Source organism: Ornithorhynchus anatinus, chromosome 3 (genome assembly GCF_004115215.2).
Source record: "Ornithorhynchus anatinus isolate Pmale09 chromosome 3, mOrnAna1.pri.v4, whole genome shotgun sequence".
Lineage (NCBI taxonomy): Eukaryota > Metazoa > Chordata > Mammalia > Monotremata > Ornithorhynchidae > Ornithorhynchus > Ornithorhynchus anatinus.
The window spans coordinates 26,613,312-26,632,735 of record NC_041730.1 but is presented as its reverse complement, the minus strand read 5'-3'; the positions used below and the strand labels follow the sequence as shown (position 1 = coordinate 26,632,735).

The 19,424-nt window shown below is 39.7% G+C and overlaps 1 protein-coding gene across 2 annotated transcripts in view; it reads right to left on the bottom strand.

The window, feature by feature from the left end:
- The window catches only part of LRRC4C (leucine rich repeat containing 4C), a 979,945-nt gene that overhangs the window by 362,456 nt on the left and 598,065 nt on the right, over window positions 1–19,424 (bottom strand). For both annotated transcript variants that reach the window (XM_039911426.1, XM_029061284.2), the window contains one exon: window positions 5,522–5,659. The gene's annotated coding sequence lies outside the window, so the exon portion shown is untranslated. The remainder of the gene's footprint in view (window positions 1–5,521; window positions 5,660–19,424) is intronic.

Sequence of the window (19,424 nt, the reverse complement as noted above, 5' to 3'; positions counted from 1 at the left end):
CAGCTCTTTCTCTCCTAACTTCTTGACACTTCTCCCATTACAACTCCAACTACACACTTCACTCCTCTAACACCAACCTACTCGTCATATTTCATTCTCATCTCTCTTGCTGTAAGTCAATAAATCATATTTATTGAGCACTGTTCTAAGCCCTCAAAAGAGTACAATATAACAATGAACAGACACCTTCCCTGCCCACACCAAGCTTACACTCTAAGCCCGGTGTGGGCAGAGACTGTCTCTCTTTATTGCTGAATTACACTTTCTAAGCACTTAGTACAGTGCTCTGCAACAGTGAGAGCTCAATAAATATGATTGAATGGATGAGGGGGAGACAGACATAAGGATAAATAAATAAATTACAGATATGTAGATAAATACAGGAAATGAAGGGAGCAAGTCAGGGTGACACAGAAGAGAGTGGGAGATGAGGGAAGGAGGGCTTAATTGGGGGAAGGCTTTTGAAGGAGATATGACTTCCATATGGATTTGAAGATGGGGAACTCCCGACCTCCCTCCTGTACAGAACTCCCTCTTCGTATTTGACAGACCTTCACTCTCCCCAAATCTAAAGCCCTACTAAAGTCATATCTACTCTCATATCTACTCACCTCCCCAGGCTGTTCTCCTTTATCCATTGTCTATCCACTTGCTCTTCTATCTCACCCAGCACTTGGAAATTCATTTTGCACCTACTCCCAAAGCACTTAGGTGCATCTCCTTCTACTCTTTTGCTTTCCCTATCTATAATTCATTGTATTGTCTGTCTGTCCCAGCTAGATTAGAAACTCCTTGTCAGTAGGGACATGACTACTAACTTAGTACAGTGCTCATATAGCTCAAACAGCTCTGCCCAAAGCCTGAGCTCAAAATGTCATGGGTGGTATCTGTTTTTCCAGCTAAAGAAACACAAAGGTAATTCCACAAAGAATTTCCCATTCGCCAAAGTAGAGAAATCTGCACTCCCTTTCAAAACATCATGTAATTCAACCTACCCTTTGAAAAACATATTTTAAAATTAAATGCCATTTCCATTACAAAAACCTAAATTATCATACTTCAATAGTTTCAATTGATTTTAAGCACTCTTTGGGAGGTTTTCACCAGGGTGGCAGGTCTTTTATTATGAAAACAGATTCCACAGAGCTCTTTTTATTGATATTGTGAATATTCATTATTTATAGAGCACCATTAAGTGTACACTGGGTCTAACAAAATGCAGAAAGACAAAGTTCATGCCCCAAGAGCTTACAATGTAGGTCACAAAGATCTCTCCTTTCATCTGCTTGTAACAAACAGGTCTTCCTTTGGTTTACTGTAGCTCCTTGCCTTGCATTAAACATTGTTAATTTCTGCTCCATTAGTCTCCTTATCTCTCTGCTTATTTCCATAAGCCTCTGGCATCCCTTGGTTTAGGAGTGTAGCATTGTGGAATTTGCTAGCTATGCTGCCCTTTTACTGCCAAGTGCTTGCTCATTCATGGATAAATGGTCCCTCCAGTGGAAGAAAAAATCTTTTTTGAAATTTTGGAAGGGCTCTTAAGGGTTTCAAATCACCATACAAAATCTCATCACTCTACAACATCGCATACAGCCAGGCCACTTGAAATAACCGGTAGTAACAATCTTCAATTTAATGAAAACATATTTCACAGAGGTGATGAGTTGCTTTGCTCAGTTCCCTGTGAGGGCAGGACAGGGCTGAAATTGCAAAAGGAGAAATTCAGATAAAACAAGTACCTGGCAACTAAGAGCTGAAAGACAGTGCGCTGCATTACTAAAAAGTGAAGTCTCCCTGAATGTTAATTTTTTTTTATTTAAAAAGCTCATAAAGAGTTTGGTCTCTATGAAAGTTGGGTTTATTCTCCCAGTAGAAGATAGATTTCTGAAGATGGCTTCCATTCCTAGTTATACCCAAATATAGTTGCCAATTGAAAGTGAGGATAATATGAAACAGTAGAAACAGTCCTGTGCCATCATCATGTTCAGTTTCATACCCCTACGTACACCCACACACTCAGCGTTCTTATAACTTTAACCATAAGGATCTCCACAGTAATTGGAGGTTTCTGCCTAGGTGATTATGGTAGAGCATTCTATTTCTAACCTCTAATCTGGCTAATTTGGACTGACCACTATCTGGATCCAACTTTGTATCCTGTCACCTCTCTCACACCCCCTTACACATCAGTTATCTTATATGCAAAATGGTGATTGAGACTGTGAACCTCATGTGGGACAGGGACTATATCCAACCTTATTGTCTTGAATCTACTCCAGGGTTTAGTACAGTACCTAGCACATAGTATGTTCTTAACAATTATTATTATAACTATTATTTTATTGGGCAGGGCACATGTCTACCAACTCTGTTGTGTTGCATTCTCCTAAGCACTTAGTACAGTGATTGGCACACAGTAAGTGATCAATAAATACAATTGATTAAGCACTTACTATTTTATTTGCCAAGCAGTAAACTAAATTCTGGGGTAGACAAAAGAAAATCAGGTTGGACACAGTTCCTATTCCACAGAGGACACATCACAGTCTAAGTAGGAGGGAGAACAGAAATTGAATCCTGACTGTACAAGTAAAGAAAATGAGACCCAAAGAAGTTAAGTGACTTACCCATGGTCACACAGAGGGCATGCAATGGAGTCAAGATTAAAACCCAGATCCTCAGAATACCAGGCCTGTGCTCAGTGCATTTGACCAACACTGCTGTCATCTTCCACTCAGTAAATGAAATCTAGAGTGTCTGATGACTTGGCTCCCATATCTCACTCCCCACTTCCAGCCCAGGGGTCCCCTGTCACCAGCATAAAGAGATTCAATAGGGGTCTTAGGACCAAGCATTACACTCAGAGGGGTATTTCCCCTCAACCAATATATGAAATGTTTTATTGGGAGAAGAGTACTGTACAATTTTATATTATCATTATTACTTTATTGCTTCTTTTTTTTTTGTAATTCACCTTTGTGTCTGTCTACCAAGCTAGAAGGCAAACTCCCTGTGGGCTAGGATCCAGTCTGGCAACTAGACCTTACTTTTAAACTTCTGTTGCAAAATCTCATACTTCCTTTTAGCTGTATTACATCTCCACTTGAACGTCCCACCTGAACCTCACACTCAACCTGACTACAAGTGAACTTTTCACTTCCCTACTGAACTTACTTCTCCTCTGAACTTTTCTTAGTGATTATAATAATTGTGATGTGTTAAGCACTTAATATAATAATTACGATGGTATTCGTTAAGCGCTTACTATGTGCTACTGATTGACCATCAATGATGTCATCATCTTTTTCTACAAACCTAAAACCATGGTATTATCCTGGACTCATCACTGTCTATAGCTCTAGGAGTTAAACAACTGACAAAACCTATAGATGCTTTTTTTTTCCAAATTTTTCAGGCTTGCCCCTTCTCCTGAACTCAAAAAGCCACTCACTACTCTTATTCAGGAACTCTCCACATTACTGATTTTGCTTCATATCAGCTGCCTCACTGATATTCCAGTCTCCAATCTCTATCCCCTCAGTCTATACCACACATCACCACCTCTTTTATCTTCTTAAATGCTGCTAAGTACACTTCTCTCCACTCCTTAAAGACATCTAATGGTTAACAATTTCCTTCTATGTCAAACAGAAAACTATTTATTATTAGCTTCAAGGCTCTACACAAGCTTCCTCAACTTCACCCATCAATCCTCTTTGCCCACTATTCCTCAGCTGGCATTCTTTGCCCTCCCCAGCTCATCTTATTACTGCATCTTGCTTTTAACAGCCATCTTGTTTGCATGTTCCCCTTGTATGGCACTCCCCTCTCTTTTAAATCTGCCTGACAACAGCTCTGACCATCTTCAAAGCCCTCCTAAAATCATCTCTCAACAAAGAAGGTTCCTTTGATTAATCCCCAAAACCCCAAGTCAAGTAAAACCCAAAACACATTTTTATACCTCGCCTCAGTGTTTCTGTATTTGAATTATGCTTTCAATTATTTATACTGCTCTTCCATACTAACAGACATTACTAATCTCATGTCCTTCTTCTTCTTCCTGCTCCCACTTCTTGTCAATAATGTATGAGGTCTACTTCTCTGCCCCTTTAGATTGCAAGCCCCTTGAGGGTAGAGACAATGTATTTTGCATGTGGTGTACTCATATCAATTCTAAGTGCAGTGTTCTGCATATTATGTACTTAATATATACCCTTGACAGATTGAGTATACACAAGGTAAATCTAGAGAAGAAAGGGAATGGTGAAATTTAACTTGCGGCTTAGAGAGTCTTCTGTGAATCAGGACCACAGATCTCAATCTAGTCACTCCCTCTAGTCACTAGTCCTTTCTAGTCTCCAGAGGATGGTAAATAATCCAAGACCTCCAGTATGCCTAATAGGATACAAATTATTTTCCCTTATTTTTCTATGACTGTCAGTTTGTATCCTTGGGCTGTCGGCCTTCTCTTTTAAGGGGTCATTTTGTGGATGAGTGTCAATCTTTCGTTTTCTGTAGTGTCCATGATTAACTTTCAACAATCAAATGATCATGATAAAATGTGTTGGTGAACTGTGAAGACACTGTGACAAGAGAGTTCAGAAACTGCAATTTCCAGTATATCATTCTGTCTGCTCCTTATATACCCATTCAAGGCAATTCCAAACATTCAAATGAAATTGAGGACACAGTTCATTTTGTTAATTGCCCATGTTCAAGCATGACACTGCATTCTCCCCTATAATAAGAAATACTGCTTGGGAAAATAATACACTGAGTCCTGAATGTAAATATAACCATCTTCCTTTAACTGATGCTTAAATCACTATTACTATTAAAGGTAAGGTGGGAGAAAATCAAGAGCCAAAAGAAGTATTTCCAATTCAGAAAATAGAGCAGATATTAAAGTGAGCTGTAGGACTGGATCTGTAGAGAGACACTGCATAACCCCACCAATTTCTTAGAATTCTAGTAGCCATTTACTCACTGCATTTGACTGTTTCATTCTGAAAAGCCAATCTTACAGAAAACATCTTCAGGCAAACCATTCTATCTCATCAAGTTTTTGAGTGGGGAAAAAAAAACCCAACAAAACAAAAACAAACATCAGACAACTTTCTAAAACATTTTGTTTCATATTAATGACCCCCTTCTCCTTCCCAGAAAATCCCAAATGTGGGGGTAAGAGGGGCAAGTGGTAAACTATGTACCTCCATCATTCATCCTAATATGGACAGTCCATTCTGTCTCCCTTTGAGCTCTGAGGAAAATGCTCAAATCATCTGCTTGAGACATAGTCCAGCACCCACTCCTTCACATAAATCACGATTTCTAATATATTTCCTTTCATTCTCCTTTCACCACAGATTGAAATCAAAATCTTAGAAATGAAATGATCAGATATTGAGTCTAGGCATCATAACCATATGTGCATACAAAGGGAGAGAAAATGATAATTATCTAAGTACTAATTAAAAAAATATAATTTAAAGGAGAGCAAATAAATCATCATTTCATTTACCTGTCAACAATCTTCCATTAGATGGGTCTTCTGCTTAAGGAATGGAGAATCCAGTTATTTTCTTTTGGGTGATGTATATTTTCAGGATGTTCCCATATTAATAAATTCCATGAGTTATTGCTGGTCTCTCAGGGTCATCTGTATAAAAGAGAATCAAACCAATTGCTTATTTCTGTTAATGAACCAAAAATTCAAAGGCCCAATGACCCTGGAAATCGCTCCCTCACAATCATCATAGAATGCTACTTCCTTTTTAGATCAAGAGAAGCAATGCTGCCTAGTGGTAAAAGCATGGGCTTAGGATCAGAGGACCAAGGTTCTAATCCCAGCTCTACCACCTTTCTGTTGTTTGATCTTGGACAAGTCACTTACCTTCTTTATGCCTCAATTCCCTAATCTGTAAAATGAGGGTGGGGGGAGGGGTGAATCATTCTCCCTCTTTCTTAGACTGTGAGCCATGAGTGGGACATATCTATGCCAAGTTTTACTACACTGCTTGGCACATAGTAAATGATTAACAAATATAATAGTCTACCCAGCAACATTTCATCATCACTTTGGAGCAGAATTGATTTTGCTGAAAATAGCTGACTTTGTCCAAAACATACAGAAGTAAATCTATCACTTTGTGAACAAATAAATCCTCAAGGAATTGCTTTAATAGGGTACTTTCCTTGCTCTACCATATAGTCTCACACTGTTCAAAGTTCAGCAGCTGCTTGTTCAATTCCATTTTTTTTCTTCCACTCCCTCTCCCCACCCTACTCCGTTTCCTCCTAATTCTTGATGCAGAGCTTCTGTCCTCAACTTTGATGTCAAGCCTTGAGGGCTAGAATAATGAAGGTGAGGGTTTAGGAATAATGAAGATTTCCTTTAGGGGTGGGGTAACTGTAAAGGCTCAATAGGGAAGAAAAAATATTCCTTGAGAAGCAGGAGGGGAAGTGTAGGAAGACTAAATGGGGAGTTATCTAAAATGCAGATAAGGTATTAACCCACTTTACTGGTTTAAAATGAATTTAATGTTACCCACCCGTGGTGCTTAATTTGAAAGTTAATACCCTAGCTATGCAATTTGCATTTCAAATTTCAAATTATGTTTGGCTATAGTGTCTCAATACAACAAAAAAGAATAATATTTTAATTGTAAAAAGAGCCAAACACTAACACTTTATGTTTTAAAACTTTAAAAAAAAACCAAAACAATGAGGTTAGTTACCATCCTCAAGCAGTTATCAATCAGAACCTACGAGGATGCAATCCCCGGGAACAAAATCCTGTAAGTGGTGCCTCCACGGGCTTCCAGCCAACTGGTGCAAATTATGCCAAATTTTAGCTGAAGATTTCAGTTTTATGTAATATAAAATAAGGCTGTGAGTCCCATAAAGAAACATGTAGATGGGATTGGTTAGGTTTTATTCTTTACATATGAGTGTTGGTTTTACTGCAGGTATACAAAGTCAGTGACTTCAGTATTTGAAAATTCTCAATATTTATAAGGAGGTCATTTATTGACAGACTTTAATTTAGGTGTCCCAGGCATTGGATATCATGCATTTTATAGGAATAATGATACCCTAAGAATAACAAACTGATAGTGATTCGAGGATAAATCCAAAGGTAAGTCTGATAGTGAATTCCATTCCTATATTTTCACAATTATGTTAAAATTGTCAAAATTTATTTTTAATAATTATTATTGTTAATAACAATAATGATAGTAGTGATAATGGGCCTTTAAGGCACTTACTATGTGCAGAGCACTGTGCTAAACACTGGGGTATATGCAATACAAGCATAATGGTGAAGCAGTGTGGCTTAGTGGAAAGAGCACAGGATTGGGAGTCAGAGGTTGTGGGTTCTAATCCAGGTTATAACACTTGTCAGCTGTGTGACATTGGGCAAGTCACTTAGCTTCTCTGTTTCTCAGTTACCTCATCTGTAAAATGGGGATTAAGACTGTGAGCCAGCGTGGGACAACCTGATTACCTTGTATCTACCCTAGTATTTAGAACAGTGCTTGGCATATAGTAAGCGCTTAAATACCATCATTATTATAATAGATAAATGTCCCTTTCCAATTTGTCCCTCCCAGTTTAAGAAAAAAGGACAGTAGTTATTTAGTTTCCATATTCGAGATAAGGTAACAGATCCAGAGAAGTGAGGTGATGTCCCCAAGTCACAAGGGGGCAGAGATGGGATTAAAATCCAGGGCCTCTGACTCCTAGACCTGCTCTCCTTCCACTGTTTCCCACTGGTTCTTTCTTCAACAGACTAGCAGAGTCAAGATTCTCACATTTATTTTGAATGTGAAGATTTTATACTTAGTACATCATTACTCATTACTGACCATGAATTTCCCAAATTGCATTGTGCCTTCAATACGGTAACAAAGCGTGGATCAAAATGAAGACCTCTCTGTGGCATTTTTAAACCTCAAAAACACATCTGATGAACATCAGACTCAAGCTTTAAAAATGTTTAACTGTCTTAATGTGATGAGGATCCCATAAGCACATCATGATAAGTTGAACTGAAGAGACTTTTTCTTATTTTTTCCATGTCATAAAGGGCCAAGGTCCATGAAATTGACATTTCTAACCCACCAATACAACTCTGGGGGGTTGACCATTTTCCCACTCTAATGGATCGGGCAAGAATGTTGAACAGGTTCCGCTTGTTAGGTTAGGGATGCTGTAGTCCGATCGATCTATGAATGATATTTATTGAGCACCTACTCTGTGCAGAGCACTGAACGGAGCACTTGGGAGTGCTCAGAGTACAACACGTTAGAGCCAGTAGACACTCTCCCTGCTGTCAAGGAATATACTGTCACTTTCACGGGACACCTGATTCTTAGAGACTATGATTTCCTGAGGCCAGGATCTCCTGTGTGATAATCACTTGAGTATTTCCCTAGCACTAATACAGTGTTCAGCAGAGAGTGACTGAAGTCTCACATCATAATAATAACGGTATTTGTTAAGTTTTTACTATGTGCCAGGCACTGTACTAAGCCCTCAGGTGGATACAAGTAAATTGGGTTGGACACACTCCCTGTCCTGCATAGGGTTCACAGTCTTAATCCCCATTTTATAGCAGCATGGCTCAGTGGAAAGAGCACAGGCTTGGGAGTCAGAGGTCATGGGTACTAATCCTGGTTCCTCCACTTGTCTGCTGTGTGACCTTGGGCAAGTCACTTTACTTCTCCGTGGTTCTCTTACCTCATCTGTAAAAATGGGGATTAAGACTGTGAGCCCCAGGTAGGAGAACTTGATGCCCTTTTGACTTCCAGACCTGTGTTCTATCCACTATGCAAGGAATGAGGTACGGTCCTCAATATATACTGTTATATCAAGGTAAGAAGGTTTGTTCATTAGATTCCATCCTGTTTAAGTAATTCTACACAGCAGTGCTTGAGGACACAAGTAGGACTCAGCAAGAACTGTGAAAATACTGAACTGTTGCTTCAGAACTTCTGAACTCAGCTTGTTATGATCATCAGCCAAAGGCCATGAATTAGTCTGGTTCCCCCCTTTCTCCCTCTGCTCCCTCTACCCCCCTTCACCTCTCTGCAGCTAAACCCTCTTCTCCCCCCTTTCCCTCTCCTCCTCCCCCTCTCCCATCCACCCCCTCAGCACTGTACTCGTCCGCTCAACTGTATATATCTTCATCACCCTATTTATTTTTTTTAATGAGATGTACATCACCCTGATTCTATTTATTTGCCATTGTTTTTATGAGATGTTCTTCCCCTTGACTCTATTTATTGCCATTGTTCTCGTCTGCCTGTCTCCCCCGATTAGACTGTAAGCCCATCAAAGGGCAGGGACTGTCTCTATCTGTTGCCGATTTGTACATTCCAAGCGCTTAGTACAGTGCTCTGCACATAGTAAGCGCTCAATAAATATTATTGAATGAATAGTCTTATCCCTGATGGCTGCCTCTTGGTGTACACATTCATAAAGTTACATCAGTGGTTTCTACTTTATCAACAAAATGATATGGATTGACAGCTGAAGATGGAGGTTACATATGGTCGCAGCATCTGGTAAACCTTACACATAGCTAAGGATTTCAATTCAATTCCGCTACCTAATTTGCACACTGACACTGAAGTAAGGATAGATTAATCAAAAAGATGGGTTCTTTGAGAACTGATACTTAAAGAGAGGGGCCAAGGTGGCATCACGATTCAAACCAAAGCACAGGTTATCAGGGATATCAGGCACTGATAACAGTGTCTTAACACTTTATGGCTGTGACTCCTGAAATTACCACAGATAACACATCCAATCAATCAGCGATATTTATTGAGTGCTCATTATTTGCAGAGTACTGTACTAAGTGCTTGGGAGAGTGCAACATAACAGAGTTAGCAGATATGTCCCCTGCCCACAACCAGCTAAAGGACATTACACCAATGCTTCATATATAGAATACTTATAATGAAATAATAAGACAGGATAACTAAAACTGAAGACCTGGATACACTCAGTCTATGAATGATATTCAGTTGTAGTAATAGTAGTAAAAATAATAGAAACAGAGAATCAGCATGGCCTAGTTGATAGGCTACAGGATTGGAAGTCAGAAGAACCAGCTCCACATTTAACTGCTGCGGGACCTTAGGCAAGTCAATTCACTTCTCTGGGCCTCAGTATTTCAACTGTAAAATGGGGATTAAGACTGTGAGCTCCATGTGGGACAGGGACTATGTCCAACTTCATTAGTTTGTATATACCCCAGCACTAAATGCAGTGTCTGGCACAAATTGAATGCTTTAACAAATACCCTTGAAAGAAACCCACCCTATCAGCTTTCTCTCTTTCTTCCCTGATTTCCTACTAATCTAACCCACACACTTTGTTCTTCTAGCATCAATCTACTTAATGTACCTCTATCTCATCTTTGTTGATGCCAAACCCTTGTCCACATCCTCCCTTGGCCTGGAAATCCCTCACCATTCATCTCACTTCCGCTCTATTGGAGAACATCCCACGACACTCTGCCCACTTTCAAAGCCCACCTAAAATTATATCCCTTCCAAGAGGCTTTCCCTGTCTAAGCCTTCACTTTCCTGTCTAAGCTGTCCTTTCTGCATCAGCTTTGCATTTCGGTCTGTACCCCTGAAGCATTTTGATTTTCACCCTACTCCCCTAGCACCTACGTCGTATTCATCAGTAATTTATTTTAACATCTGCCTCTCCCTCTACTGTCAAAGCTTCTTGGGGACAGAGATCATTTCTACCTCCTCTAGTGTATTGTACTCTCTCTAATGCTTAGTAGGTATGGTAATCTGCACATAGTAAACACCACTGGTGGACTGACTGATAGTAGTTGTACTTACTATTGAGTGCAGAGCCCTGAACTAAGTGCTTGGTAAATTAAAACAGGATTGCAAGGCACATTTCCTACACTCAAGGGAAATTTTACTCTACTGGGACCGATATAAAAATATTTGCAAGTAGAGTAATCAGGATTAATAACTGAAGATGCAATTGATTGCACATATGTGCATATAGGCATTCGTATATATGTACATATACACATAAGTTATGGAGGAGGGCATAGATAAAGATACATTAGAGGTGATTTAATGGGTTAATGTGATTTGAGGCAGAAAAAAATATTTTCAAATAGTTAATTGGATTAATAACTGATGATGCAATTGATGGTACATATGTACATATATGCATATATATACATGTATACATACACACAAGTTCTGGAGGAGGGCATAGATAGATAAAGATACATTAAAGGTGATCTGATAGGTTAATGTGATTTGGGATTTGGAGTGTTAATTGGAAAGATTGGTTTGACGAAGTGGAAATTCAAAAAGGAATTCAAGAACATGAGGAGTACTGTGATCTGTCAAATTAGGTGTGTTTGACAGTTCCAGGCCAAAAATACAGGATAGTTCCAAGCCTGAGTGTGAGCAAGAGGAGACGTGTGAGGAGAACAGAAAACAGAAGGAGACCAAAACAGTTGCTGTATGATGAACTGAAAAGGAGAAACCTTAAACAGAGGATCAAAGGGGCATTTTGAAAATACAATGAAGTGAAGCCTTGGCAATGGCTATGGACATCTGGCAGACAGCAACAGAAGACAGAGCAGTCTGGCATACTAGAATTACAAATGGAGTTATTCACTCACAGCAGAAGCTCTGAGAAGGTTTTGAAGCCAATGAAGCAGAACAAATAAGACCCCAAAGCATTCATGGTAGTGTTTGGACATTTCTATGTTCATGCAATATAGAAATGCTTACCCAGTAGTCATAGCAGACACAGATGCACAGATGGAACAAATTCATTGATAAAAATAATCACAGTGATTGTTAAGCACTTTCTAAGTCCCAGTCACTGTTGCAAGTGCTGGGTTAAGATAAAATATAATCAGGGTGATTCAGTCACTGTCCCACATGGGGCTTATGGTCCAAGTAGGAGGGAGTAGGTTTTACTCCCAATATGACAAGTGAGGAAACTCAGGCATAGAGAAGTTGACTTGACCAAAAGTCACGCGGCTGTCTGGGGTTAAAACCCATGTCCTCTTACTCAGAAGTCTGTGTTCTTTTACTAGACCACACTGAGAATATATTCTTCCATTGATTATGATGCTTGGAAGGAAGGTATCCCCAAATTAGATAGTAAGCACTCAATAAATATGATTGAATGAAATAAGATAAGAACAATAAAAATTACTCTGAGAATCTATTGTTTGTTTTAATGAAGCAGATGTTCAAAAGGAGCAAAATATTTAGCAAATACTTCTGGAATATTTTGGCATAAATTTCTATGCCAGTAAAGAATTTTCTAAAATGAATAGAGTTTTGAAGCCAAGTTCTAGAAACTATATTTTTATCATTAAACGCTCCGTGAAAATGAGTTCATATAAAGGCTCAATTTGGATAAAGAGCACTATTTGGAGACAACCCTTTTTGCATACATTTGCAATAAGATGGCTATGTCATGTTAAATGTGTTTCTGCCATTACCTACAGTAAGTATTTGTAGAGAACAAGAAATCACACAGTACCAGTGTTCAGAAGCTTTTCTAAAACAGCTAAGGCACAATTATTCTAAATAAGTCTATAGTTAAACTACATTTAAGGCAATTACTTTCTTAAATGAATAAACACTATACAATTCTCCCTAATGAAAAAGCCACAAGAAAAGACTCCTTACTGACTTTTCCCTCCAAAGAGAAAAAAATTTTCAGTAAATATTTTGCTGCCCAAACTCATCCCTCAGAGCTTAAACCAGAGGTAGCGAAGTCAGATTGGTATATGTGACCTTACAATGTTCTCAACCTGGTTTAATTAAGATTTTCTTAAGGCAGAAATCACAGAAAAGGGAAGAGAGAGGAGAGATGTCGGTTTTTTTTCATGCTAGTGGAAAAATTCCACATGAATTCAGAATTCCCCACAAAAAGAAGAATCACCCAAGTCAAAGGAGGTAAGGATGGAGAAAAGGCAAAGTTTGTTGTTTATGGTTTTTCCAGTCTCAGTAGTAAACCCCCAAATCAACACTATCTATTTAGTTATATCGTTTTGAAATATTTACTTACAATGCACATGTATGTGCAAATAAATATAGATAGCTATAGATACATATTCCATAGTGTTGTGAAACTCACCTCTGTACATGTTAAATATCTAAATAGTCTTCTCTCCAGAAAATACCTTTGTAATTATTTAACAAATTTAATACACAATGCCACCATCAAAGTAATCATCAAAGTAAACAATGCAAGTTGACTTTATTCAATCACTCAATGGTATTTAATGAAGACTGTATTAAGTGCTTGGGAGAGTATAAACCACAGAGCTTGTAGACATCTTCCCTATCCCCAATGATTGTATAGTCTAAAGGGTGAGATAGACATTAATATAAGTAAATTACCAGTATAAATAATGAATTCCTGTAAAATTAAATAATGTCTTCTTGCACTTTACATAGCTATTCTGATATTGGTAAAATCTCTGACACTAGTTGTCCATTGCTTTTCATGTCTTTACCGCTGAGACAGTCTTTATTACAAAATTCTTACAGCAGGTTATTACTTCAGTTTTAGTATGATCAACATATGAAAATGCATGAAAAACAAGCTTTCCATAACAATGATCTTAGCCTTTTAAGCATCATGTGTCTGGAAAATGCTTCTCAAGTCTAGCCATAAATAGAGTCAGTCCATCAGAATGAAAGTCATATCTAAATACATAAGCATACATGTGTTTCAGGTTATAACAAAAAATTATTTTTGTCAATTAATAATAATAATAATGATATTTGTTAAGTGCTTACTATGTGCCAAGCACTGTTCTAAGTGCTGGGGTAGATACAAGGTAATCAGGTTGTCCCACTAGGGGCTCACAGTCTTAATCCCCATTTTACAGATGAGTTAACTGAGGCACAGAGAAGTTAAGTGACTTACCCAAAGTCACACAGCAGACAAGTGGCAGAGCCCAGATTAGAACCCATGACCTACTATAATAATAGTTGAGGCTGGTATGTTTATATTGTATTTGTTAAGTTGGGTATCTGATAATCAAGTTCTGTGTGAATAATATTTTTGAAAATAATTTCTGAATCTTGAATGCAAAAAATTGACAGTACATTTTTTATTTTGATCACAGGCAGAGCCCCATCCCTAAACTCAGTCAAACATTAATATCACATTACAAAACTCAGATTTTGTGATCCTCCCATTTAGCTATAGCATCTTAGATTCAAATGGTATTGATTTTTCCAAAGTATTTTCACTTCAATTATCACCACTTACTTTTACCACTAGTGTGGAAAGAGGAACAAATTATTTGCATTGTGTACATGGGAAAACTGAGGACTGTGGAGCGAGGTTAGGATCAAAGAGCAAGTAATGGTAATCCTGGGACTGGAACTCATGTGTCTTGACTTCTAGAATCATGTCTTTTCACTAGGCCACAAAAACCTCAAGGTCTGAATTTACAAAGCTATTGGATTTCTTGAAGTGTTAGTCATTGACATTGGGTGACTAATTTCAATTGATACTTTTCTTAGACTAAGACTTAAAAAATAGGCTCCAGATAATAAATGTGGCTGTATGTCTATCGCTAAAACCTAACTTCAAATATCTCTAAAATCTAGGTGGTAAAACAGGATTTTCCAAGCACTAGTAAGATTTCTCTCTGGTTTCATAGCAGCAGAATAACAATGCTGATGAAGACAGCTCTCCATTTCAATTACCCTTCAGCCACTCTCAACAGCTTGCTCATATTGGGCTGATTTCATTTCAGGGTTTCTCACCCTCCTGAGATTTTTTCCCCCCATGAAATTTACAACCTTCTGTTCCTTTCAACAACATCAAAATTCCAAGCAAGCAGTGCACTGTGTAAACCTATGCTAATTTTTGTCATTATGCAGATGTCCAAGTATACCGCAGGTTTCTACCTAAAAGTGTTATTTCCCTCCAGAGTCAAAGGTACTTGGATGAGATGTTGATCCCTTTGTTAAAATATAATCCATAACATCACGAGGGCAGAACATCTGTCAAAACTTTGCCAAGGGAAAAAAAAAATGATTGTAGAGAGGATGGTGAGGTTAACAGGGGAGAGTTTTAGGGAGCATTAAAGATCACATGACAGGAAAGAACTGCAAAGGAAACAAAGTTTTAACACTTAATGAAAATGGGTAAAAACAGCCCTTGGATCGTCCAAGCAGAAACTTCTAACCACTGACTTCCAAGCTGTTCACCAGCTCACCCCTTCCCCCTCATTTATTGTCTTCTCCTACTACACCACAAATATCATGCTTCACTCCTTCCAAGCTAATCTTCTCACTGCACTTCATTCTGGATCTAACCTTTTGCTCATGCTCTTTCTCCTGCCCAAAACTCCCTTCCCTACCTCAAATCTTTCAGATCACAAAGAGCAGAGTGACCTAGTGGAAAAAGTGTGTGCCTGGGAAATCAGAGGATTTGGGTTTTAATACTAGTCTGCCACTTGACTGCTGTGTGACTTTGGGCAAGTCACTTACCTCTCTCTACCTCAGTTACTACATTTGTAAAATGGGCGTTAAGTCTGTGAGTCCCATGTGAGACAAGGACTGTGAGCATCCTGATTATCTTGTCCTTCCCCTGACTTTGCCATTTCTGTAGACAGCACCATTATCCCTCCTGCCTATTCTATCCCACCTTAATTACTGTATCAGTCTCCTTACAGCTCTCCCTGCCTCCTGTCTTCCCCACTCCAGCTTATTCTTCACTCTACTGACAGATCATTTTTCTACAAAAACATTCAGTCCATCTTTCCTCACTCCTCAAAAACCTGAGGTGGTTGCCCATTCAACTCCGCACCAAACAGAAACTCCTTACCATTGGCTTTAAAGCACTCAATTATCTTGCCCCCTCCAACGCACCTCGCTACTCCCCTACTACAACCCAGCCCTCATGCTTCAGTCCTCTAATGCCAACCTACTCACTGTACCTCGTTTCACCTATCTCATCCTGACCTCTCACAAAGATTTAGCTAAAGATTTCTGAACAATGATAGTTCTCTTTGGCATTTCAAAATGAAAACTGAATTTTTTATTCTTTTTTAAATCTTATTTTAATACTTTGGATCTCACACATATGAAGTGCTGTACATACAGACATATTCATCTAACTGCATATTTGTCCATGTGTATATATAAAAAGAGTGTGGTTGAGATAGCGTTCATATGGGTTAACTGATTCTAGATGCCAAGCTTCTCAATATATATTTGGCTATATTTTATCTGACTATTTTATTGGGTATATTCCCAAACTAAACTGTGAAAGCATTATCCAGTTCTCCAGTTCAGGATTCAGTGAGTCCATAGACCTCAGGTTACAGCCCAACATCGTGTCATCATTCCTCTAATTGTTCTAAAATGGTCTCTGTCATTCTGTTCTAAATAAAGTGCTCCTTCATTCATTCATTCAAAAGTATTTGTTGAGCGCTTACTATGTGCAGAGCACTGTACTAAGCGCTTGAAATGTACAATTTGGTAACAGATAGAGACAATCCTTGCCCAATGACGGGCTCACAGTCTAATCAGGGGAGACAGACAGCAGAGCAAAACAGAACGAAACTAAAACAACATTATCACGGTAAATGGAAGCAAGGGGATGTTCACCTCATTAACAAAATAAATAGGGTATTGAATAATATATACAAATGAGCACATTGCTGAGGGGAGAGGAAGGGGAGGGGAAGGAGCAAATTGTGGGGGGAGGAGGGGAAGGGAGAGGGAGCGGAGGGAAAGGGGGCTCAGCTGAGGGGAAGGGAAGGGGGAGGGGCAGAGAGTGGAGGGGGAGCGGAGGGAAAAGGGGAAACTCAGTCTGGGAAGGCCTCTTGGAGGAGGTAAGCTCTCAGTAGGGCTCTGAAGAGGGGAAGAGAGTTAGTTTGGCAGATATGAGGAGGGAAGGCATTCCAGGACAGCGGCAGGACGTGGGCCGGGGTTGACAGCGGGATAAGCATGAATGGGAGACAATATGGAGGTGAGCAGCAGAGGAGTGGAGTGTACAGGGTGGGCAGTAGAAAGAGAGAAGGGAGGTGAGATAGGAGGGGGCAAGGTGATGGAGAGCTTTGAAGCCCAGGGTGAGGAGGTTTTGTTTCATGCGGAGGTTGATAGGCAACCACTGGAGGATTTTAAGGAGGGGAGTGACATGCCCAGATTGATTCTGTAGGAAGATGATCTGGGCAGCAGAATGAAGAATAGACTGGAGTGGGAAGATACAGGAGGAAGGGAGATCAGAGAGAAGGCTGACACAATAATCCAGTCGGGATATTATGAGAGCTTGTACCAGCACAACAGCCATTTTAATGGAGAGAAAAGGGCAGATTTTGATGATATTGTAAAGGTGAGAACGGCAGGCGTTGGTGACGGATTGGATGTGTGGGCTGAATGAGAGAGCTGAGTCAAGGATGACACCAAGGTTGCAGGCCTGTGAGACGGGAAGGGTGGTCGTGCTGTCCACAGTGACAGGGAAGTCAGGGAGAGGACAGGGTTTGGGAGGGAAGATAAGGAGCTCTCTTTTGGACATTTTGAGTTTCGGGTGGCAGACAGACATCCAGGTGGAGATGTCCTGGAGGAAGGAGGAGATACGAGCCTGAAGGGAGGAGGAGAGAACAGGGGAGGAGATGTAGATGTAGGTGCTCCTTGAGCACCTTCCTTTCTGCTTCCCATTTGAAAGTATTAGGAATGCTCCACCATACTGCAATGCAAGTCTACTCCCTAGGTCTCATAAACATAAGAGAACCATTCATTCAAAAGATGATTTAGAATCTCAAATTTAGGTTCAAACCATGTTGGCCCACTTTAGTAATAGTGGTATCTGTTAAGCACTTACTAAGTATCAAGCACAGGTCTAAGTGTTGGGGTAGATCCAAGTTACTCAGGTCAGAGTCCCTGCCACCATAGGGCTCAGAGTCTAAATAGGAGGAAGAATAGGGATTAAATCCCCATTTTACAGATGAGGAAACTGAGGCACAGAGAAAATAAGTGACTTTCCCAAAGTCACATAGGAAACAGCAAACACAGCAAACAGATGATGGGATTAGAACTCAGGGGACTCCCAGGCTCATTCTCTTTCCACTAGGCCCAGCTGTTTTAGAAAATTATCAACAAAAGACCTTCATTACAGACATTCTATCCCTATTAAAACTTAATGCAACCCAGGCCATATCATGACTCAATTAATCAATCACTGGTATTTATTGAACATTTAACTGGTATTTATTGAACATTACTGTGTTCAGAGCAGAGCACTCTATTAAGTGCTTGGGAACATGTGATACACTTAGTCAAGAGAGTGTCTTTGAGGTGATATGATTTTAGGAGGGCTTTGAAAATAAGGAGGAGAGTGGTATTCTATTGGCTATAAAGGGGCAAGACATTCTGGGCCTTGAGGGCTAGAGGATGTGGACAGTGGGTCAGTGACAAGACAGACAAAAGCAAGGTATGGGAATAGGTTGTCAGTAGAGGATCAAAGTATGCAGGCTAGTTTGTAGTAGAAAAATAAATAGGGTAAGGTAGGAGGAAGAGAGATGACAGTGCTCTAAAACTACTAGTAAAGAGTTTCTGTTTTATGCAGAAATGGATATGAACCCACTGCAGGTTTCTGAGGAATGGGGAGCTATGTACAGGAGGGTTTTTGGGTTTTTTTAGACAAAACGAGCTGGGCAGCAGAGCAAAATCTGGACTGGAGTTGTTAGAGACAGGAGACAGGGAGGTCAGCAGGAAGTCTGATGCAGGAGTTGAGGTGGCATAAAATAACTATTTAGCTGGAGCTGCAGTAATTTCAATGGAGAGGAAGGGTTGGATTCTAGAGAAGTTGAAGGAAGAACTGACAGAAGAGATTATGGTGATAAGCTTAATAGATGGATTAAATAAGAGATTTGAGGCTAGGATAATGCCAAACTTATGGGCTTGTGAGACAGAGCTTAGGACATTGCCTACAGTGTTGGAAAGTCTGGGCAAGGACAGGGTTCAGGTGGGAAAAGGAGGAGTTCTCTGGACATGTTAAGTTTGAGATGTCAGCAGGACATACAACTAGAGATGTTCAATAATAACAACAGTTTCCGTATTTGCTACGCTCTTGTTATGTGCCAAGCACTGTATTAAGCACTGAGGTGTATGCAAGAAATTCAGGACAGACACAGTTCCTGTTCCACATGGTAGTCTCAGTCCAAGTAGAACAGGTATAATAATGTTGGTATTTGTTAAGCGCTTACTATGTGCCGAGCACTGTTCTAAGCGCTGGGGTAGATACAGGGTAATCAGGTTGTCCCACGTGAGGCTCACAGTAATCCCCATTTTACAGATGAGGTAACTGAGGCACAGAGAAGTTAAGTGACTTGCCCACAGTCACACAGCTGTCAAGTGGCAGAGCTGGGATTCGAA